The 24,561-nt window shown below is 36.8% G+C and overlaps 1 protein-coding gene across 4 annotated transcripts in view; it reads left to right on the forward strand.

Annotated features, from left to right (window-relative positions):
• Positions 1-24,561, forward strand: part of SPRED1 (sprouty related EVH1 domain containing 1) — a 64,636-nt gene that overhangs the window by 5,996 nt on the left and 34,079 nt on the right. The window contains exons 2-4 of one of the 4 annotated variants that reach the window (XM_030481868.1): positions 13,547-13,674; positions 13,782-13,896; positions 14,729-14,820. The exons of 1 other annotated variant lie outside the window; for it this stretch is intronic. The gene's annotated coding sequence lies outside the window, so the exon portion shown is untranslated. The remainder of the gene's footprint in view (positions 1-13,546; positions 13,675-13,781; positions 13,897-14,728; positions 14,821-24,561) is intronic. 2 more of the 4 variants (XM_030481869.1, XM_030481870.1) reach the window with 2 other exon arrangements.

Genomic DNA, 24,561 nt, shown 5'->3' on the forward strand with positions numbered 1-24,561 from the left:
ATTTTATTTTTGTTAAGGAAAACATCTTCTAAACCAAGTGATTATATGAAATCATTGCAATTCTGATATATTTTCTTTTGGGGGAATGGTTCCTATAGAGTCCTGGGGAGGCTTTTCCAGTCTATTGAGTGTTTCTTGCTGTCCCTTTGGCTTTATGTTACATGATGCTATTTTGAAGGTGAAACTAAATTTGCATTTTACATAATCTGTGAGTCAGGGGGGTTGTGTTGGGGTTGTTTGGGTTTTTTTGGGGGGTTTATGTTTGTTTTGGGTTTTTTTAATTTAAAAAAAAAGGGTTCACTTTAGCAACATTTCTTCATTACTGTGGTATTGCAGAAAAATATTTTCTGGATGTTTTAGCATACATGGAGTCAGCAATAATACGTGAATTAGAAAAATGCCAAGTGTTTCCCTTGTTTATTCAATTAAAATTTAATGTTCTTGAAGTGTTAAAGTGTCAGTGAAGACACCAACCTCTGTTTCAAAAGTAGAGATGTTTCTTGAGAGGAGTACACCTTAATAGGATTGGAAGTCATGGGATTAAAGCGGAGGGCATTCCTACTGGGTTTTAGGCTTAACACTGGCATTTTTGTTTGTTATTTACCTAGTCTTGTGTATATCTGGAGAAGTCGTATGCATTGGTGATGACTTGGTGGGATATGAGAAACATCAGAAACAAAAAATACTTTTTAAAATATTGACACAAGTTTAAAAGAAAGACAAAGGAAATACTTTTGTCTTTTTTGGTTTTTACTCCCCTGATTGAAAAAATGTAACTATGGTATGGCATACAATGTATTTTGGCTTAAATGGTGCTGTTCTAATGTTTAAATGTCTTTCTCCCTCTTACTCTTCTTTCTCAATTGAAATGTGTTGCATCTTCCTTAAAGGAATTTGAAAGATGGCTGGGAGTTTCTATGTTGTTGAGGTTCCCAGTTTGTTTAGGATTATATTAAAAAGGAGCTATCTTTGTCTTTTCTCACTTTGTTCTTATGTGCAACAACATTTAAGCAAGCAAATTTTAACTAGCATGGTTTGCACAGTAACTGAATGGCTGGAATTGGTTGTAAACAAAAAATAAATGGTCCCTGAAAATATAAAATCTGTTCCTCCTTTCTCTCCCTCCCTTGAAAATATTCATTCCTCTTTCTGAAAGCACTTCTAGTCGTGAAGAATTTATTTAATTATTGGCAACTAATATGGCACAAATATTACAATTAAAATTGAATAAGATGTAAACATATTTGCAACATTTTTTTATACTTTCTAATACTTTGTTAGGTGTATCTTCTAACGAGTCTTGGTATTCAGCAGAAATAATCTTCAGCAATGTTTGTTTTTGAGGGAAGAAGGGGACTGGCTGCTCTCTCAGTATGCCATGTTAACATGTATTTCTAGACTTAAGACAATAGCAATACATGTATTTGTTGTGCTCACTTTTCCTGTACTCCCTAAGAGAAGATTTTTTTTGTTGGTTTTTTTGCTAGTGCTTAGACTCTGATCTAGTAAAATTTGTTGGCTGGCATTACTCCCTGTGTTTTTTCTCAAATGTGAGGTAGTATTATGTTGTATATGGTAACATATTTTATGGTCTATGGTACCAGGGTAAACATGGTATCTCTCATACTTGACAAATATCTGTAATGAGAATCAGTCTGTAAGACTGCGGTGGTATCGAGAAGCACTTAACTTGTAGGAAATAAGCAGACATTTTAAGTGTATGTGTTTTCACATCTTTTCAAGCTTATCTCTTACACAATGGTCATGCTGCTATCTGTGATACCAATTTGTTAAATAATGTATATTCATTTATTTATATTCAGTGCTTTATATTCACTGTTTTCCTCCTGCCTATGACCAGAAAAGAATTTAAAAAAACCCAACCAGCCAGTAAATCTTTAGATATGCTAGGGGACAAAAGATGTGCATTTAAGTGTTGTGAGTACTATAACTGTTTATGAATGTGTTCTGATTAAATAATAACTGACTTGCTACACACAGTTGCAGGCCCAAATTCCCAAATAAGATGGGCAAAATAAGTAAAATGTCCCAGTATAATGACGATAAATGCATTATATATGCAAGAAGATCACAAGCATTTTTTCTGTGAGAACTCACTGTCATATGACAGTAAATACTTCAATTCAAACAGGGAAAATAGGCCATAGAAACTTCAGCAGTTACTGTGCTCCATTCTGCATTGTTGCCTGATACCAAACTTCCATTCAGAAGAACATATTCTTCATATGTGAGGTACACAATAATTCCCCGAATGTGTGCTGTTGAAACATCTAAACTGGCTGAAAAATGAGGTGGTAAAGATTTTTTTTTGGGGTGTTTTTTTTTGGGGGTGTTTTTTGTGGGTTTTTTTTTTTTTTTTTTTGTCCTCCTTCATGAATGAATGCACCTCCCCAGGTGTATTCATTCTTGTGTTTGAAAATTTTGACTACTGCTGTTTGTGGTAAAGTTGTTTGCACCAATGTTTGGCTTGAACAGTTTGTGAGAGCAGGTGTCAAGTCTATGGAAGACTTGTCCTTTTTTCTTTTTTCTCTTTTCTTTTTCTTTTTTAAGAAACTGTAGAAAAACAGTACCAAACAAATAAGTTTAATAAGTTTTCCCCAAGATGATCTGACAACTGTTGACAATTACCCTTTTTCTTTGACTTGTACTGACAAGTTGCTACACTAACTGAGGTTTGTCAAGGCAAAAAATTAAACTGATTTATTTCAGTTTTAGTAGAGTCAGATGCTGTGAATAAACAAGAAGCATTGAGAATTTCATTAATAAAGCAAGTAATTACTGAAAACTGGGGTAAGGGTTAGTAAAAAATGTTACTGAGACTGCCTGCCTTCCCTAAGTAAGCCCATAACTGGCAAGATATAATTCTCAATGAGGATTCCTCCCTGGGATTTTTTCTCTTTCAGAAATTGTGCAGAACTGTTTTGGTGAAGTGCTATAAACCTTGAGGGCAGAAGTGATTTCTCTCTTTAACTTTTTGAAATGATTAAGTAAGGGTAGTGAAAGGTGGGAGTACAGAGCCTGCTCTGATTTAGGAATTTTTATGTAGCTTCCTAGAAACTTTTCACTCTCCCAGACATGATGAAGTATACTCTGTGCCATAGGTATATCCTTCTGTGGCTGGCATGCTCACTCTGGATCCCAGAGTAGCATGTTGTAATATGAAGCCTGTGATTGGGGCTTGAGCCTGTGATATGTTGCACCTTGGACAGGTGTAAAGCAGGTAATTCAGGATCTAGACTTGAGGCTTATGCTTTTAAAATGGGGAATCGTGGTTTGTTTGGGTGTTTTTAATTACGTAAGTGACTGACCTTATGTACCAAACCTGTGTGTTTTTAAGCACTACTTGCTGTTGCTAATCACTGGTCTTTGGTCCCTTTAGGACCAAGAATAGATAGATTGGATGTTTCCTAGTAGGGTAGAACTGGGATAGGTATGGTTATGCCTTCTTCAGGGGGCAGTTCATAGAATCGTAGAACAGTTTGGGTTGGAAGGGACCTTCAAAGGTCATCTAGTCCAACCTCCCTACAATGAGCAGGGACATCTTCAATTAGATCAGGTTGCCCAGAACCACATTCAGCCTGGCCTTAAATCTCTCCATGGATGGCACATCCACCACCTCTCTGGGCAACCTGTGCCAGTATTTTGCTACCCTCATTGTAAAGAATTTTTTCCTCATGTCCAGCCTGAATCTCCCCTCTGCTAGTTATCTATGTCATTACAAGTTCTGCTTGTAGTTCGAATGTTACTGATCTGTGCTACTGATGTTATGCAAAAAAACCCAAAAACCTGGAGTTGCAAATTTAAAGTCCCTTACTTTAATTTTGTAGGATTTTGGGGGGGGGGGAGGGAGGGGAGGAAGTCCCTGTAGGAGAAACTATGATGGCTGGTACCAGTGGTACATAATGAGTATGCCAAGCAAATGTAAAGTTGTAAAATGAAGTGCTTGAGAATTCTCAGGCCTGAGAACTGAGATTGTTTGTGCAGATATAATCCATGTGGCCAGGGGGCATGAATTTTGATGATTTTGATAATGAGACAGAGCCAGGAGTATGATGAGGTTGCCTGGGCTCTGCTCTCAAACCTTCAATACTAGGAAACACCCATTTCCTTTTCTTCAGCCCCTTGCTTCATTTGCTGCTCATCCTGTGCCAGAGAGGACTGTACCTTCTGATCACACACAGATGGTGCTGTGGAATTGAAGACTGCATCTTAATAAGTGCTAAAATTCTATAAATACTAATACTTAAAAGTAAGGCAGTGTTCTAACAAGTTTGTTAGGGGTTGGGTTTTTTTATTGTTTGTTTGCTTCTGCAGTTTTGTTGGGTTTTAGTCTTTAATCTTCCCATTTCAACCATGGGAGTATTTCAGTTGGTAAATATTGCTGTTATTCTATCTGGACTCATAGCATGTTATTTCTTGCAGTCTTTTGCTAGCATGATTTTCTTAATCCTATTTGAAATTTGGGGTTTTGGTGGTGTTTTTTATTTGGTTTGGGGTTTTTTTCTACCAATTTGGAAGCTCTCTCTAGTGTAGTATGAGAAATTATTTGAGGGAATAACACATTAGTAATGTTGAACTTTTGGTTTGGTTCTTTTAAGGCGATAATGACATCTAGTATGAGCAAGTCATGCCACCGTGGGATGTCAGTTGCACAGAGCTGGTTAGGCTGTTGACATGTATGACCATAATTGCCATGGAGGCACCTTACATATAGATTGCCATTAAGACTGGATTTCTGTGGTGTCCTCGTGTGTCCTACAAGGCATAGTGTCATACTTCAGGCATGTAAGTGCAAAGTACTTGCAGCTCTCATTGAAACTAAAATGCCAGTTGCTTGTAATTTCTTAATCAGTAAATGTGTTTTTCTAATTAGATTTTTTCTTTTTTAATGGCAATTGATAGGTAAAATGTATTGTTCTTGAAAATATTTACTATATTCTGCTCTGTGGTTTCTGAAGATGTTGGAGAGTCTAAAATCAGGCCGTTATTACACAGCTGTTCTTACGCATTAAGGTCCATAAATGTCCTGACTGAGTCTTGCTTCATCTTCTACTTCTTTCAGCCTCCAGAAAACTTTTTAATGGATGTGTAACCACTGCTTAAACTGTCCTGTGATGATCTCTATCGCAGTACTTTCATGCTTTCTGTATTTGTACTGAACGGGTCTAGCTTAAAATATCTTATATTGTCTTAGCTGTATTCAACTTGACACATCCTCTAGAAGAGCCCCCATACGCACCTTAAAATGTACCTGCTTTGTTACTATGGTGATGGAAAGGAATCGTGCATGTTAACAACCCCGCGTTAGGTAATGGAGGATTTGCAGAAATCAGTTAAGCGTTTGCCTGGGGCACTGAAAATTGAGTCTGTGACCATTCCTCTACCCCAGCCTCTTGGCTATAGACAGGCTGAGGGAATCTTGTTACGCGATTAGGCGCTTCGCTGTTTTCAGGTTGGTTGGGGGTGAAGAGGACTTTTTGGAAATGGTTTCAGAAGTTGAAGTAATTTGCCTTACCATATGCTTTTTAAGTGTCTTACATGATATACCTTGGGTGCTCTGCACAGTGTAAAGGAGATGCTTGTGCAAGCATGTTGAATGTTTGTCCCTAATACAAAACCAGGTTTGTTTTTCTTTGAAGTCCCTAGGTTCACAGTGCGGGAATTCACTACCTTTTATTTCTGTTATGGCTGCCTGCAAAGGGAGAATATGTCCACAGTCATTCCCCTGAAGCAAGGTAGAAAACATGAGCTCTTCTTCATCTGTTAGTTGAATTCTGGATGAAGAACAAGTCTATTGAGGGAAGCTTTTCCAGAACAAGACAGGAATTTAGAGTGCTATGGTTTAGTAAAGGGTAGTTTCCTGCGGGGACCTTTTATTCTCCTTCTGGAGTAAGTTGTTAACTAGGAGAAAACCAATAAGCTTAGTGTTCTAATTAGAGGAGCTTTTCAGGTTCTCCCTCTCTTTCCTTCTCTGCTGTACATTTTTAAAACTGTACTTTTCTTGAATTAGTTATTTTGTTATTTTGGGGTTTTTTGGGTGGGTTTTTTTTGGGGGGGGTTGGTTTTGTTGTTTGTGGTTTTTTGTTTGGGTTTTTTTATTATTATTTGGGTTTTTTTGTTTGGGTTTTTGTTTTTGTTTTTTACTGTCGAAAGTGACATATCTTTCTGTGTTTTGAGGTGTGTTGCCTGTTAGAGAGACTTATCCTTGTTAGTTTTGGTTTTAGCATTTTAGGAAGCATTTTTCTGAGCATTTCTCTGAATCAGTGTTCTCATACAGCTTATACTGGAAGGCTTCTCTGGAAAATAAGACACTCGTTATTGTATCTTCAAGACATTTTCACTAGCCCACTGAGCACCCTTACAGGTCTTAATACCAGGGTTTTACCCTTGAGCAGTGCTATCAAGAAGCTTGGGTTTTGCCACTCTGGGACATAAAAAAACGTAACCTAAAATAAAAAGATGTGTTTCCTTTGCTGAAGAAAGACAGAATGCTTCCCACAGGCTACAAGTTCATCCTCCTTTCAGCAGAGAAAGGAGAAGACATTACAGAAATGTTGAAAATCAATGTTGAGTGACTTCTCCATTGCAGAAAATTCAACTTTTATGATTGTGAACAAATCTTCCTGAAGTAGAACTATAGCTATATGTGTAACTTCTTTTCCAAATAAAATCAAAATGTATGGATTAGACTTGTGGAATGACTGGAAATAAGTTTACTATATCTGTTACTTCAGCTGTTTTTTCAGACGTGAGCGGCTACTGGAAGGTACAGGATTGGCTTTTCTATCTTTTAGCAAGTCTGTGCTGCATGAGCTTGATCCCACAACTGGAGCTCAATGAATGAAATCAAATCTTTAAGTAAGCTTTAAGGCCCTCACACTCCTTCCAGCTGTAGTTTCCTTCCAAGGGTGCAAACAATGGGCTTTGATCAGTGTATCATCCCAAATAAGGCATGATGATCCAAATCTCTCCAGGTGCTTCAGGAAAAGATCATTTCAGTAGAGAAGTTGCAAGAGGTATCCTAATTAACTTTTGGATGTCAAAGGAAGGAACAAGTGTAACTTCTCAAGGGCAAGAGTAATTTTGGCCAGCCTATCTGAGATTGCTTCACAATTTGTTTCCAAGGCAATTACAATCAGATAGTGCAGAAATAGTTGCATCCTGTGTAGAAAGGATCTGCTTTTTACATTGTTTTGTTTCTTGTCTAACTTACAGTTTAGGTATTTTGCAATGGGGAAAGTATAGCTGTCATTTCCCTCTTGCAGCATTAATATCTATGATCTAGGGTGTATTTGGTGAGAAGGGATTTTATTTTTTTTTCCCCAGTTTTGGTATTCCTCAGCTGAGACAGATATTCTTTTATTTTGTCTATATAATAAAACGATATATTTGATTCCTGAGAAAAACAGTTTTAACACGTAAACTGAAGAATGCTATTCAAGCTTTTATCGTTAACCAAGAAAATCAGTTTAGTTGTATTGTGTTTTCAGTAGGATGCAACTTTTGTTGTCTTTGTTTACACTGGAGAATGGTGTTCTCCAAAGGACTATTTTTCCTTTCCTCTGCAAGGTGTTCTTATTATAGCTCAGCAAATAATTTTGTCAGGAATTGCTTCTGTTTAACTTTGTCAATAACAGTGTTGGTCAAAAAGTAAGAAGTTCTCTTTGTGCATTATTCCAGTAGAATCACAAGAAGCTCAGATTGATAAGGTCTTTTCCAACCCTAACTATTCTATGATTCTATATCTTAAGGTTTAAATAATCAGATAGTATTTGTATGCCTTCAACTTCTATGGAGATCACTATTGGAAATTAATATCTGACAGAAGTAGGGAGTATTATGTATTACTTCTCTAGGCTTTTTTTTTATTATTATTTTTTAAGGTTTGGGATTTTTTCCTAATGATGAAACTTCTGTCCGTTCATCTTCAGTCTTGTGAGCTTCATTACATACAATTTCCTTCAGAATGGAAAATGCTTTGTGTGTGGCTTACTCATTTCAATCTGTAGCCTTGCAGCAGCAGTTGCTGAATCTGGTGGTTGAGGCTGCTACAAGTGAGGTTCAAAGATCCACAGGAATTGAGTTGAATTCAGTATTAATGATACTATTTGGGATTGAATTAAATCATCTATCTGTAACTTTGAAGGTCTAGAAGTTGATGTTCCTTTGTAAAACTGTTGAGAAAAGGGTACTCGCAAGCAGATCTTCATAATTCTGTGGGGGTTTTTAAGAGAGATGGATCTGAACTACTTTATAAATGCCTCCTCGCCAAACCATACGAACTTTTGTAGTGGTGTATCTGATACGTGCTGTGGGTGCATTTACTTTAATATTTTTTGACAGACTATTTACATAATCTGACTCTTCAGAATGGGTTTGGGATTTTTGTTGGAGGGGCGTGTGTTCAGATTCTTTGTCAACTTGTGAAGTATTTCAGAATAAGCTAAAGTTGCATAAGTACACAAGCCATTTAAAATAGAAATACAATGAATTCCATTAATGCCCTGCGATTTACAAACAGTGACAAATCCAGTTTCACTAAAGAAGTAGTACCGGTGCTGTCATTTTGACACACAAAGTAACTTTGTCTGTATGTAGTTAATAGCCACCTAAAGCATCTAAAGGAAATTTACAGTAGAGATCAGTTAATGAGGGAGAGTGGGAGTAGTTTTATTTAAAAACCACTGAACTTAACTGCTCACTTGTTTGCTTTTTAATGGTAAAGCAGATCTGTGGTTTGAAATGGTTTGGAGAAGTTTTTGTGACAAGGCAGATGATGGTTCAGGACTACTTGATAAAACTACAAAGGGATCAGCTGTGGTTTCTCCTTTCTGGGAAGATGGAAATCTCCCTTTGAGAATGTTGAAGAAACTTGATAACCGAGATACTGAAGATCTTCAGAGATGCAGTTAATATCTGCACAAAGTGTTCCAAGGACATTACAAATTAATAATTAGTTCTATAATTTATTGTCTTAAGGTGTTAATGCTGTTATTATGTTAATATTAATGCATGTTAATGCTTTACATAAAACCATAAGAATTGCCATAAAGGATCTGGCAATCCTTTGTCTGACTTTTCTGCTTGCTATACTTGGTTAGATTCCATGTGCATCTGTTTCCTCATCAGGAAGTCTGAGCTGAAATGTAGTACTTGTTTCTTGATTATTTAGTGTAAAACTTTGCCATGTAGTTGTTTGGTAGGACCTCATTTTACTTTAGCAGCAATTTAGTTTTGGATGGCTTATCTGTTCTTAATACAAGTGTTGTATTTTCAGGCATTCAGAAATTGAAATGAACTGAAATTGCTATGCCAGATTATTTGGTTTTAATCTTTTGGTATAGTGTGCTGTTCATCTTTGAATGTTAGAACTTGAAATTAGTCTTAGCATCTAAACAGTGTTTCAGAGCATTATGTACTGCATAGGTATTTCTTTTCTTGAAACTGTGTGTCTCACAAGAACCACGTGAATAAGGTGATGAGATAAAGCAGTAAGCATGATGTTCTAGGGAAAAAGCTTGGTAATTCAGCTTTGTCAGGAAATGCATTGAATTTATGGTCATGTCAGTGTCATCTGCTTGCTTTCTGATGCTAAAGTAGTGTGTTAGCAGGAGAAAGGAGATGGGGAGGTGTTGGTGCTCTTGGGCTTTGGCCTTGAGCAAGGACCTCATGAAATGGGGAGGGAATTGCCTGTGTTGCCTTACTTCAGTCTCCATTCAGTCAGGGCTGGCTCATTAATACCTGGTTTTTGGGTTTCTTGGGTTTTTGGTTTTTTTTTTAAAGATGCTACTTCACACTAGATACATCTGAGGTGCAAACAAAGGATTTCTTGATAAAGAGTTAGGTCAATACTTCAAAATTTATCTCTGTGTCCAGTTTACCTGTGTATCTGTGTCATTTTTGTACACAAAATAAAATGTGCTTAATAGAAACCAATTGATGCAAGGAATTTCTAACTGGTTATTTGGGCCAATTACAAGATGTAAATGTGAAATCACAGGTTTGAGAGAGCTGCTGAGTATTTTAAATTACTTTTTTCCCCCTCATTGCTGTTAGTATTGTTGGACTGCTGTTGCATGCAACACTTTCTCAGCTGTAAAATCTTTATGATGTATCATCAGTGAAACTCTTGGGGTTTTTTTGAGGTGGGATTAGAGAGGTTAAGGTATTGAATGAAAATAAGAGGGTGGGAGGGAATGGAAGGGCAAAAGTAAACCTTGCTGTAAGAGCTAGCTATGTCTACAAAATACATTAATTCCTTTCCCCTTATTAGAGTTGGGCCTTCTGCCAAGACATATCTTCTGTTCCAGCTGGGCTTGCAGAAGCAGTAGTGACTGCAAGAGGTGATATATACCATTATTTTAATTCTCAATGGCATTGACAGTTACCAAAGTTCCCATTCTTTGCTCAAGTTTATCCTTGCTAGGAGTTAAAATGAAAGGCAGTAGAGACAGTAAGACAATGCTGAAAAGATAAAGAAGACTGACAAGGAGAGAAATCTAAGGCCTAGTTTTAGGTATGCATTTAAAAGTCAATTAGGCAAACTACTAGCATTAAGTTTCTAAAATTATTTCAGATGCCTGTCTTGCTATCTGAAAGCTCTTCTTGTAGCAGTCTTTTAAGCTTTTTCATTGAGTCCTTTATTAAGACTGTTTCTCATATTGAGTTATTTCCCTGTCACCCAGTGCATTGGGTTCTGGAAAAATACCTAGTAAACTCCACAGCCTAATTGGTGTACTGTTTGGAAGTGTTGGAAGCTATAGATAGTTTGTCTAAGAATTGCTTCCAGTCCCACCAGTGGTATCCATGGCACTAGTAAGAAAGCATTTCTAGGCAATTTGTATCAGCTTCATTTGTTAGCTTTCTTGTTACTTTTAAAGAATGCCCAAACACTATCCTGAAACTTTAAAGAAAATGCAAAGGGAAGTTTAAATGTCTCTGTGGGCTATGCATCTGCCACTCTTTATATGAAGAATGACAGGCTTCACCAGAATGCCTGGTTCTTAAGGCAGGAGACTATGATGCTGAAACACATTAGAGCAATGTTATTTATATTCTGCCAAAAGCAATTATCCTGCAAGACTTATAAATATGTGTTAGCTTTTATGTGTGTGATAAACTCTGCAGACTTCCACAGAGATATGTAGGTCTACTCAGAGTGATATATTTAAATTTTTGCAGGACTGAAGCCCAAGTGATTGCATAAAAAGATGTTTCTTGTTGCAGGCATATGCTGATTATTCAGTAGTGTGGCGGAAGTGTTTCTTTGGGACTGGTCTGGTATGATTAGCATTGTTATTATGCCAAGGTAAAGAGTTTTTACATTTGATAGTATTTGATAAGAGTTGTTTTAAGAAACCTGTTTTGATTCACCAGTTTTTCTTTCCAACAACAACTTCTAAGCTCCCCAGGGCTCTTATCTGTCCAAGAACCTTAATTTTAATTTTTGCAAATCCTTCACTTTTCCTCCCTGTGAAGATTTATTACTCCTTAAAAGTATCTTCAGTTAGCTACTTCAAGCCCTAAAAGTGGCCTTGTTGTGTACTGTGTCTTTTCGTCACCCTGTGACAGAAAATGAGCTCCACTGTTTGAGGGGAAAGGCCTGTGCTTTGGATCTTGGCTACCGTATAGAGCAGCTTTTCTGTTCGCCCCACAGCTGCTGTTAATGTTTCATTCTGCAACTGCTAGAGGATGGGCAAGTAACCATCCTCATATGAGACAAAAATATAACTCCATTAGTCAGCTGGCGTGGGTTGTTGAAGCAGAAATGCAGGCAGTATTTTCTCCTGGTGGAGAAAAATCCATCACATCCTATTAAAGTTGCCATTAGCTGACTATGGGGGAATGTACATTTCCTGAATCCACGACTGCCTGTTCTCCTGACTTTGATGGCTGTCTACTTTAAAACTTGTAATTTAGTCATAACTATTATAAGATCATGTTACATCTCTGGGGTTGAATCTATTTGACACATAATCTGTCTGAGAAAAGCCCTTAAGAAATAACGGTGCTTGACACTAACTAAACCTTAAATTATTGTGGTGTGAATTAGAGAACCTTGTTCCTAAAGAGGTTCTGGGAGCTTTCTGAAACCTGTAGGACTTCTAAGGTTTAGTATTTTAACTTTTAGACGATTTAGTATTTTAGCTCATTTCTGTTAAGCATGGATTTTGAATTTTCTTTCAGAGGTAGGTCTGTTTGGGGTTTTGTTTTTTAATTTGGCTATTTTTTGTTTGGTTGGTTTTTTTGCATCTGCCTTCTGAAGGTTGCAAATGTGATAGGCCAGTGGCATCTTTGACATCCTCTTGCCAGTGTTCGTTGTAAGGTTTAAGCGAGGGAAAGTTACAGCCCTTCAGCTTCTTGACACTAACATTTGAACCTTTAAGGTTTTGGGATGTTTAATCTTCTTAACATGCAACTATGACAGAAAGCAGAACTAAGGAAATACAAAGGTACCTTCTTGTAGCTGCTTATCAATGAAAAGAAAATTGTTTTTCTTAGTTATTCTGCAAGTGACAATTTTGTCGTGTCTAGGGCAGTGTTTCCATAAAGGATGACTTTTTCTCTCTAAGGCAAATACAGATGTGGTCATGCCTTTTAGTTTAGTGTTTAGAGATTCTTGTTAAAATCTCTTGACCACTTTATTCCTTATTTCTTTAATTGCTTATGGGTTTTTGCTTACTTTTTTTTTTTTAAATGATGTGATCAGAGAGAAATGTTCAGTTCTCTTAAATTGCGAAGGATGAATATTTAACCTCAACATCAGGAGTGAATTGTTCTTTACAATAACGCTTCTGGTATTATTATATCAAATGTCATGGCTCTATGATTGCAGATTACGGGTGCATTAACACCTATAAATTAAAGGCAGAATATTATTCAATCTTATACTGTATGGACCACTTTTTTCTGCACATTGTGTACAATATTAAAGTTGAAGAAGAAATGATGCAATGGCAAACTTTTGGTCTAATTTTTATTTTTATTGTGGTTGTGTTTTAATAAAGGCAGATCCTGGATATGTCTCTAGCTGGTTGGCAGATGTCTGTCTCTGGTGTTTTTCATGTTTCTTTAGGGCAGGTAACGGGCATCACCTTATACTGCTTTCAGTTTGCTCCCTTCTGCCTCTGATACAGATGCTTCTTATTCTCATTAAGCTGTTTGTGTGGTAGTAAAGAACTTAAGAACATAGTAGTGAAAAGTAAAGTTAAGAAAATTAGATTAGTGTCTTGTTATAACATATAATTTAGTTACATACTTAATGACTCTACTAATTGAATTAAACTAAAAAGTAAAAATTATGCAGCTCTAGTTGAGGGACCTATTTTATGTCCTGTTGGTTCCTTGTATGTTTATGTAAGTTGTGTGCCCTAAATCTTAGTGTGGAAACATAGACAAATGTAGACAAAATGTTGTGCTGTTTTACACAAGAACTTGGTTACTGGCCTAAAAGCTGTTGTAAAATGAAATTATTATTTTGTAAGATTAAAAATAAACTCTGTAAAAATCTGTTTTAACTTTCTAGAAAAGAAGATGAGCAAGATCCTATTCAATGTACTTGATCGGACAGTCCTGTTTTTACCAAAGAGCTAAACACAACTTCATGTACCCAGAGTTTGGGCCCTTGTGAGAACTTACCCCTTTTTGCTGAGAGTGAGTAGTGGAATTTCTCCTGAGGCACTGTGTCTGGGGGCTATTTTCCTATTGGATTTTTGCACTTTGGTGTTCAATAAAATTTTAATGTTTTCCCCTCATGAAAGGAAAATCCATCTCCACTACATTTCTGGTTGGCCTGCTTCCGTCTGGCAGCTTCCAGGCAGCTCCGGAGGTTTCTTTTCAGCTTTCAACCTTTCTCTTCTTCAGTTTCCCTCTCCTGTGAGTAGGCTTATCCTCTACATGTGTTGCTCATTAAACAGGCACAGTGTTTCCTTCAGTACAGTAATTTTCTTTATGTCAAAGCCTTCCTGCGTACTGAATAGTGCATCAGAGTCTTTGGTTTTTCTCTGGACTACTTGAAGTTGCATATAGGCAGGTGGCTACTTTTGTGTGTGGTGGGGAGAGAAGCTGGAGCGTACTGTAAATGCTTGTGTGACTATGGGCAGGGCTGCTCTTATCCCTGAAGCAACATTTCTATAGTTCCTACTTGTTACTTTAATATATTGGCAGAATTTAGTAACTGGTCGCTGTGAAGATGGAGCTGTGAACACTGGTATCTGTAGGCTCTCTCTTACCTGGATCTCTTTGGACTGGGTAGGTAGGGAGCTTGTTTTGCCTCTTACGAATTGAAAGAGATTGCCATATGGTCCAGTATAGTTCATGTACACAACTGTGATCCAGTAGAGGAAAGGCAAACTCCCAACCCCCCTACTGCTGTTTCAGAAAGGAACAGACAGGAGGAAGTAGGAGTGAGAACAGATTTCTGGATAGATTGGTAGGCAGCGGGGTGAATTCTTAGCACTTCCCACCAGAAGTTTATTCTAATAGGCGTCTGCTTTTAACCATGTAACTGCTGCTGGAAGCTGTAACATGACGATCAAGAGTAAATGCATAAATAGACTTACAGGGCTAATTTCAAATTAAAATGATAAAAGTAATTATCTGAAAGAAGTCTGTGATGCTCTCAGCCTCTAGTTATTGTGAAGTTTTTAATGGTTTTCTTTTTTCTTTCTTTTTTTCCCTTCAAACTTCATGTACAACTGAATGTAAGCACTGCAGACTGTATCTGGAAAACACTACTGTAGCAGTAACCTGACTGAATGAGACAGGAGACTTCCCTAGGATTCACACCTGGTGGTGGAAGTATGTATAGGGTATCTGCAGTAATCGAAATATGTCAAATGCAACAGAACATTTTGCTTGGTTTCTAGGTATCTTAAAGCAAAGGGGTAATTCTGTCTATTTGTTCCCATGCAGTACAGGAAGAACAAATGGATTTTTATGTTGCACAAATGGCTATGTTATTGGTCATCTGTTTGACTGATTTAAACCAGAGTTAAAGCAGTAAATAAAACAAATAAAAAAAAAAACCCCAAACAAATCTGTTTAGAATTAAAATTTGTTTATGGACTAGAGAACAACTTTTATGGTTTTCCTCTGGATTAAAGATTAATTTATATATAAATCCCCCACCCCCTCCCCAAATGAATAATTTAGATAAGTCTTTAAATGGTTGTGTAGATCTGCATTTCTAATGATGAAGTATAGTTTTAGGCTGCTGCTGAAAGGGATAGTTTGCATTCACCTACACAGCCTTGGCCTTACATCTAAAGGGCACATGACTGCAGGTGATCTGGGGCACTGATCTGTCAGAACAGTCTTTCTGGCATAATGGATTTTCTGTTTTGGTTGCACAACCAGCTCGCTTCACAGTTGCATACTGATTTGAGTTAACACAAAGAAAGCAGCAGAATTGTGTCCCAAGTCTGGAGAAGAAAAGGGTTAGGGATTCAGGCTGGATTTAGGCGAGTAGGTTTAGTTGTCTTCCTGTTATTCTACAAAATCTAACAATTTTTGCTGCAGACCTACAGATGCTGAATCACTGGTAGAACTCATGTATGACTATTTAGATATCTATAAATAAAACCTTGCGGTTAATAAGGACCTCACAATATGGGAGATCTATGTAGCATTTATGTGCTGTGCATAGTATACTATATTCCTGTCATATAACTGCTCAATGGAGCATCGCCCTTTAATTTGTTTAGTGGAGATGCATCGTCTGTCTGTGTCAGAATGCTTGCATGAGTGTAATCTGGAAGCTGTTTTTCTTCTGAGTGCCAATGTACTGGAACCCAGTGTTTAAAGCTTGAAATTCATGGATTTTGTATTTCCTTGCATTTTCAAGAAATACTGAATAACTTTCTGTAAATAATGATCCTTATTAAAGGATGAATAGCTGCAGAACTTGAAAGATTTTCATGGTTTTCTTTTTTTCTCTTCTTCCTCTTTTGAAGAAGGGAGATGTGTATTTCCTCTCTCTTACGTGCTTGGTATAATAATGCAGGAGCACAAACTAAAAAAAATAAAATAAAAAAAAATAAAATAGTGGTAACAAGCAACAGTGGTTCATGATGCCAATAGTACTGCAGCTTGGAAAATGTGTTGTACCAGTGAATTAACTAGGCTCAATTAAAATTTAAAGAGTCGCCATGACAAATAGTGAACAGTATAGTCACTTCATCAATTTTTGTTATTCCTTAAAATGAATAAATGTTTTCTAGTGAAAAGGTTCAGTTGTCAGATGTGTTTTTCTAGGTTGTTCTTACTTTCCTATTTTAAATTTTTTTTTGGGTGATATTTCCTTGAATGTTAGTGACTGTGCATCAATGAAGATGAGCTGATGAATCACTTCAGATAAATCACATTTGTTTGGTATATATTAAACTTCTTCCAAATAGAGGTTGCTATAACTCCCTTCCAATAAAAAGATTCAGACCGAGTACTCTTAACCCTTGTGGAGTCTTACTACAGTCTACATTCACATGTCTAAATTCATACAGTAGGACTACAATCTTTAGTGTTACTTTATTGTAAAATTACTGGTTTATGAGTAAAATGTTTAGCCAGGTGTGGTGTATCAATGTTTTAATCTGCAGCAAGGTAGTACTCATTTATTTTAACTCCATGTTGTAAATACTAGGTTTTATGTGGATTAATGATATCAAAACTAAAAGCTAATTGCAAGTTACCTGTGCTTACAATTAATTCTGGTATTGTGATACATTTTCAGTTGTATTTCTTGAAAACTGTGGGTTCTCTGCATCTCATTTTTTACTACACTGTGGGATAAACTTTTTGCAGTGTTCAGAGTATCTGTTTTCCGTGCTATCAGAGTTAATCTCCTTGCATCTTCTGGAATCAAGAGGGCTTTTCTTTTGTATGTTTAGCCACTACATAAAGGAAATTCAGCTTGTTTTGTTAGTATGTAAATTGGGCTTTGCTAAATACAAAGAGGGCCAAAACCTCTCACAGTAAGAATTTAGAGAAAGAAAATGTACATTTCTTGTGAGGAAGGAAACTATTCATAACTTTGTTACGCATTTGGTGCTCATCATTACACAGGTATGAAGCCAGAAAAAAAGAAAAATTTAAAACTTCAGTGACATTGATACTGCAGAAAGAGATCAAACTTGCCCGACTTTGTGACTTAAATCCTAGGTTCTCATAGGACTACTGGTGGCTTAATCTCAAAATACATACATGATGTAGACAAGCAGTCAAGCTCCAACTGGGCTGTAATATGGCTGACCCCTTCTTTTCCTAATCCATACAGACTTATGTGAATGAGAGTTTGGCAGCAGTTGCAGATGGAGAAGCAGTCAGTCATACATGTGTTCAGCCACTGCTCTGGAACTTGTGTTGAATATGGTATCTACAGAACCTCTTTGAGCAGTTACGAGAGAGCCTTGTGGCCATAACCAGTCATTTACTGAGTAAGGTTGGATAATTGTTCTGTGTTGAAGTTAACCTTTATTCTGGATTACTTTTGATTCAGATAGCTTCCCAGTGTTGATCACTGCAAAGTTGCATAAATGGTGGAGAAAGGAATAAGTAAACAATTGGGGCAAGAGAAGGATAGAGAGTGCTTCTGGCAATTGTGCCGAATCATGTAACTTTAAAGTGCTATAACAATAATGGTAAGTGCAGGTATGAAAGTTGTCTTGAACTTCTTAGTAGAAGATAGTGTAGAATGGTCAGCACTTTCGTATTCTCTTACCAGTCTTTGTTAAAGGACCTCCTGAAATGAGGTTGCAGAAAGTGATTACAGGAAAAATAATGTGATTGCTGTGCATTTTCATCTGTCTCTGCTTACTCACTGTGGAGATGCTTTTTAACCTTTCTTTCCACTCCTTTACGATCCACCTCTGTTACTTAAAACTATTAATATAGAATCATAGAATCAACTAGGTTGGAAAAGACCTTTATCATCACATCCAACTGTTACTGCAGGACTGCCAAGACTATCACTAAACCCTGTAACGTTTTTTTAACGCTTCCAGCGACAGTGATTCCACCACTTCCCTGGGCAGCCTGTTCCAATGCTTGATCACTTTCTCTGTGGAGAATTTTTTCCTGATATCCAGTCTAAACTTCCACTGGCACAGCTTGAGGCTGTTAGCTCTTGTCCTATCACTTGTTACTTGGGAGAAGAGACTGACCGCCACGTCATTACAGCCTCCTTTCAGGTAGTTGTGGAGAGCAATAAGGTCCCCCAGAGCCTTCTCTTCTCCAGACTATACAATCCCAGTTCCCTCAGCCATTCCTCGTAAGACTTGTGCTCCAGGCCCTTCACCAGCTTTTTTGCTCTTTTCTGGACCTGCTGTAGCACCTCAATGTCTTTGTTGTAGTAAGGGGCCCAAAACTGAAGACAGTATTCAAGGTGTGGCCTCACCAGTGCTGAGGGGAAAATGTGATAGAGATTGTAATACAATAGCTTGTATTTGCTGGAAATTACTCCATACACAGTTAAAAATGAAATATTTTGGTATTTTAATTGGACCCAATCCAACAAATTTTTATGAGTTTAGATTTAGCTACAAGATTTTATACTTTCCTTTTAATGCAGAAAAAAATAATGTGTTATGGAAAGCCATAGCATAAGAATTGCATGCTGAACAGCTATATGCTTTGTGATTATGCTTCTCTCATACAGTTAAAATCAAATACTTTGTTTGTGCTGCACACATTGAAGAAGGGCATACAGTTTTTCCTCATGTGACTGCTTCTTGTTTGGTAAAAGCAGATGTTGTTTCCTCTCTCTCTCATATCCTTCCTTCCCTCCCCCCTCCCCCCCCTTTTTAAAATATTATTTACTTGGTAAGGAAGAATTTATGCAAGCTGTATTCTTCCCTCCCACCCCAGTCTTTTCATGTCACTGACTTTTGAAACGTCTATTACTTCATTTTTGTTACTTGAGTTCTGGCATTTTTAGCTCCCCTTTCTTCCCCTTAAATAACTCTTGGGCAATTGTTTCTTTTTTGTGCTTCCTAAAGAAACAACTGTCAGCTGTTTTTTTTAAACATCAGCTTTTTATGTGGAATAATCAATATCCTTCCCCCCCACAACCCCCCCCAGTCTTTTGTAAAAATGCCTCAAATAGCTGGTTGTGTTGAATACTGGACACATGACACTTCCCAGTCAAGATAGGGGTGAAGAAAGGGATGAGCTACTTTACTCATCAGGTAGTTAAAAATGCAGAGTGACAGTTCTAGAACTCTTTGACTGAAACAATCACTTCTTTCTTGTTTTTTCTTTTAGTCAATAGGTTTTTAAAAAATAATAATGAACAAGTCTTTAATTACACTGGGAGTAATGGATAAAAATTACAGGCAAATGAATGCACGCTAGGAATTACTGCATGACTAGGGAATATCTTTTCCTCCCTTCAAATACAATAGCTTTGTGATGTTTGGGCAACCAAATTCAAAAAGCAGAGCTCTCAAAAGCACTCTCATATATCCTGTATGTAAAGCTCATATGGTGATGAATGTATTCCCAATGTTGGGTTGTGAACAAGGCCTACAGGATTCTGCCAGGTGAACTTTATGGTACAGCCAGTACTTCAGGCTTAAATTCCTTAGTGAAAATTTTGGCTCAGAAATAAGATGATTTGTTAGCATCACTGAAAAAGTTACTTGTAATATGTTATTGGTCTTTTGACCTTGATTTTTAAGATGCATAATAAAATGCTGATTGGTTTTTGTTAGCTAGTAAAGCAGTTAATGACTTCTGATTTACTGGGATTATTTGGACAGCCTCATTGCGGAAAAAAATACTCAAAATTCATTGTTATTTATAATAAGGGAAAATTATTTTTAATTCTTACTGTTTCAATAGTAGAACCTGTGCTTAGGTTATGAATAGAGAAGATCCTTCTGTTGCTGGAATAAGAACAGAAGTCCCTAACAAAATACATGGGTACAAATTAAATGGCCAAATTTCGATTCCTGTTTCTTGAGCTTGATCTTCACCATCTATACCTATTTTTCCATTCCACCAGTTGAATTTTTCCTATATTTATTGAATATATAATGTCATCTTCTGTCTCTCTAAGCAGAGATACTTAATTTTCTATTTGTATTTCTTCAATTATGCAGTCAGAATATCTTATTGACTTAGTAAGATTTTTCAATTTTTTGCTTTATACTAGATTTTATAAACTATTTTATTATATCCTATTTTGTGTAATAGAAGTGGCAAATAGCCACTTCAGACAGTTTTAGGATAAACAGCAATCTGCTTTGTTTAGTAAAACTGTGCAACATAGATGTTAGAGCAGCACCAAAAAAATCTGCCTAGTATTCCTACATGACGTTTTTGTCTCATAGATTGACCGGAGCAGAAAGACCTTTCTTTTAATCCTTGCTTGGATTTTACTGTCTAAAAACCTGTTTTGAGCTTGTGTCGTGTCATATTGCACTTGCTTTCTTGATACTCATATAGTTTGTGCAGTTTAACTTTGCTATCTCCAGTACCCTTTTCGGAACTTCCTCCTTATGGTAAAATCCCACCCTAAACCCATAACTTTTATGATATCAATCGTTTAAAAAGCCCAAAGAGGAAGCAACAAGGTATAACCATAAACTAACTAAACTAAATCATCTCATGATCTCAGTGTTGTAACCCTTGGTTTAGGACTTTCTTGTTGCCAAAACAAGGAAAATTAATCTGGTAGATCCCTTTTCAGTTGCTGAGTAGACTGAGAGATTTAGTGATTATTGTAGGAGTTCTCATGACTAACTATCGTTTATGAAGTGTGAACGTATTCTTATTTTGTTACATATTTGAGTGGGGGGATGCATGTGCACTTTTCCTGTGCAGGTGGTTACAAGTTTCTGATCTTTTCTTCTGAAACAGCAGCATCTAATACAACTTAAATAATCTTCCTTCTGAACTGAGAGGTTTTTCAGTGTGCTGTTTGCTCTGTTTTGTTCATGTATGACCTGTGTATGCAGCTTTTTGTAGAAACTTGTGGAAAGCATTACTTTAGTAGTAGTTGGAGCAGGGAATGTAGTTGCACAAGGCTTAGTTATACTTTTTTTGATGCACTGTTAGTATTCCTATGTTCTCTGAACTTAGGACTTGTGAATTACCTATTTGTATGCTTGAGACTGCTGGTGAGAATGCTAATTATTACTGAGATTATCAACCATAGGTCATACAGTTATATATTGGCAGTGTAGATCACATTGTTCATGCTGACATATTGCAGTTATGAAGGGCATACCATTAAAACATTTTGTATAATCTTGTTAATCTTTTGTTTCTTCTGCTTTGATGGACTATTGTAATAGAAGTCTTTCCATTTGTTTTTTACTTCTCTGTCTCAGTTTATTTCCTCTATCCTAAATATTCATAGTTTGTTAACACTACAGAAAGACCAGTTCAGACCACAAAGTGTGGTGCTGCATAGCAAAGGAATAATAGTTTCCTTTTGGTTACTGAACATGGACCTTTAAAACAGAACAGATCTGTAAGTTCACAGGCTGTTTTCATTAAGACTCATTCAGGTTTTTTCTTTACTCCAATTTTGGTGCTGTTTGTTAAGCATTTTGCAGTTTGGCTTGTAGTCTTTCTGTTTTGTTGGTTTGGGCATTCATGATTTGTCCATTTGTGTGTGTTTGAAACATCCGTTTGGATTTTTCTTGATTTGTGATTATGTTAAGAAGAGCAATTTAGCATTTTCCTTGGGATTTCCTTGGGAAAATCCAAGGGATTTTCCTTGAATATAATTTGCTTTGCAAGATCACTTTCGTATGGTCAGGTTAAAGTCCTTGAAAAACCGTGTCAATGTAAAAGTTGAGACAAGCTTTAGATCTAACAGTATCAACGAATTATACTACATTTTTAATTCACATAGTTTTAAAACACTATTTCTTGTACAACATTCTTGTACAATATTCTTGTACAACATTAGCAATCTCACAGCTTAGCAAGGCAGTTAGAGGAAGATTATTTTTATAAATGTGGTTATGCTTTATTTGGTTTCAGGTTCTGTTCCTTTTCTGTGCAGGCTGAGTGGGAAATGCATGCCAGAAATTATCTGGACCTTTTATAAATTTGTTTTACTGTGACAAGATTAGAATTTAAATTTTGTGGTTGCCTACCTAATACCAACTGTTGCTTGAGGTGAGTAAACTCAGTGGGACTGAGGCTTTTTTCTTCTATAAATGTATTGCCAAAAAATCAAGAGTGTGTAGCAGCTCATCAGCTACACTGTGTATACTGAATCCCAACATGCACTCAGGTGTTTATTGAATTACATGCATTACAGATGGTCTCTGCTCCAAGAAGTGTGTAGTCCTTGACAAGCTGAAAGAAATTCAGACATAATAAATGTAAAATCTGAAACAATGTTTTCTGTGTTAGAGAAAGTATAGCAGGGTCTGCTTGGTTTGTCCTTTATTTTTGCTACATAAGTCCTTAGGTATGTTAGGAGGAAAATAATAACTGTTTCAACTATTTGTGGAGTGCTATCCTTTTAAATACAAGGGGCTGTGAAATAAAAAGTACACAGGTGCTGGTTTGAAAATAGCACATTCAGTACAGCCTTCTTATAGAAGTCACACATCCTTAGAGGAGCTAAAGGTGTTCATAAAGAATCTTACTAGGTTTCCTTTCTATGTTTTAGTTACCTTCCTCTTTCTTTAGTGGTCAGGAACTTTATTACAAAATGACTTGTTGATTAATGCATTCACATCTCATGTTAACAGTCTCCAGAGTCATGCCATTCTTAATCTGGATGGCTAGTTGACTAATAGCTTTGACTGTGAGGGTGATCTAATTGTACTTGCATACTTGAGTGAAGCTCAGAGACTTTGTGACATTTGTAAGACTCAAGAAATGGCCCTAAGAGAAGAGAGAATTCTGACTTGCTCAGGTATAACTATTACCTGGAAAACTTCCCTCTAATTATGTATCATAAACTGTAGTAATCATTGCTATTCCAAGCAAAATAAAAGAACTGAATCTGTAAGCTTAATTTTAAATAAATAAAGAGGTTTCCTTCTAGACTGGATGGATGTTGTCTGACACTTAGTGGAAGTGTTAAGTTGTCTTAGTTTCAGTGGAATCTGCCTTAAGCTACAAACTTGTGCTTGTCCCAGGTTTACTGAAGTGCGGGGGAAAATGAAAAGCTTGTCTTCTATTGTTTCTTTAGGTGTTCCTCTGTTTCTGCAAAGTTGGAAAGAAATGGTAACTTCTCTAAAAAAGTAATTCTTTTTGTTTTATTTGTGAACTTCATCTTTATCTACATGTTTCTGTGGTAAGCAAGTCACAATCAACACATGGGATCAGTACCCAACAGCTTGATTGCTACTTGATAAGAAATGAGTAGTGATTTCATGGAATTTAGAAGAGGGTACAGACAGTTCTGTGCTATAAATGGGGTAAAGAGATTCCTCTGGATCTTCAGAAATTCTGGGGTAAAGAGGAAGAAAAACTCTGAGAATATAGAGAGAGGGGAGAAGTCTGGCTGAGATGAAGAGTGGATATTCCTGGAGTTCATGGCTGTCAACTTGTAAAAAATTAAGCAAATTTAGGGTTTTCTGGAGGAAATCGATTAAACTTGAGGGGCATATAAGTAGCAGGATCTGACCACTCAAATTGTGTTACCCCATCTCCCTAAAACTGGACGGAGTTTAATCCAGCAGTCCCTGGATTAAAAAAAAAATGTCCAGCTTCCATGTCCAGCTCATGTCACCAGCTCTTACAAAGGGGAACTACATACTGTAAACCATCTTTTTAGTTCAGCTACACATGTTGAAAACCTGTGGACCCATCTTTGAATGTTACTTTGATTCTTTTTAATTCCTGTTGGGAGGAGTAGAAAGAACAATTAAGTTTGTTTGAGTTTTTTATTTGCTGGTGTATTTGATACCAGATGCAATTTTCTAAGTAATATAGCTTGACGAGAGGGTGTTACAGAATCCATACTATTATGAAAACTTGGACTTCCAGAAGGCAGTTGCTTTAAAAGTGGTGGAACCGAAGCATATGTCGTGATCTCAGTTCATCTGCTAAGGTATTGCTTCGTTTAACCAAACCTCACGGATGACATACAGAAGTAATAGAAATTAGCTACAATTATTAAACAAGAGGAGGTGCAGGGCTAGAATATTATTCATGGAAATGTCAAATATCTACTTCATGTGTAGTTTTCATGGTTTTCAGATCTTTACAACAGCTTCTCCATATTCCCTTGTGCTTTGCAAAAACTTGTGCAGTAGTAGCTATTCTTCCTTGTAGCATTGGCTACTTTACACAGTTACAAATCTTAAGTTGTCTGTATTCAAATAGGAATGTGGTTCTAGTGCTTCTATTATTATTTTTCTGATTTTGTGTCCTAGAGAACACTTTGTAACAGCAATATACTGTTTTGATGGTTTCCCATTCTGGACACTTGTTCATTTGTGTCTCGTTATCTTGTTGGAATTGTAGGTACACTGTCAAAATTCCTTGTTTTACAAGACTCTCCTGCTAAATAATAATAGTGTAATTAAGTATTTTGGCTCTTGCAGGACACCAGTTATCCCCTCCTTA

Source organism: Strigops habroptila, chromosome 4 (assembly GCF_004027225.2).
Source record: "Strigops habroptila isolate Jane chromosome 4, bStrHab1.2.pri, whole genome shotgun sequence".
Lineage (NCBI taxonomy): Eukaryota > Metazoa > Chordata > Aves > Psittaciformes > Psittacidae > Strigops > Strigops habroptila.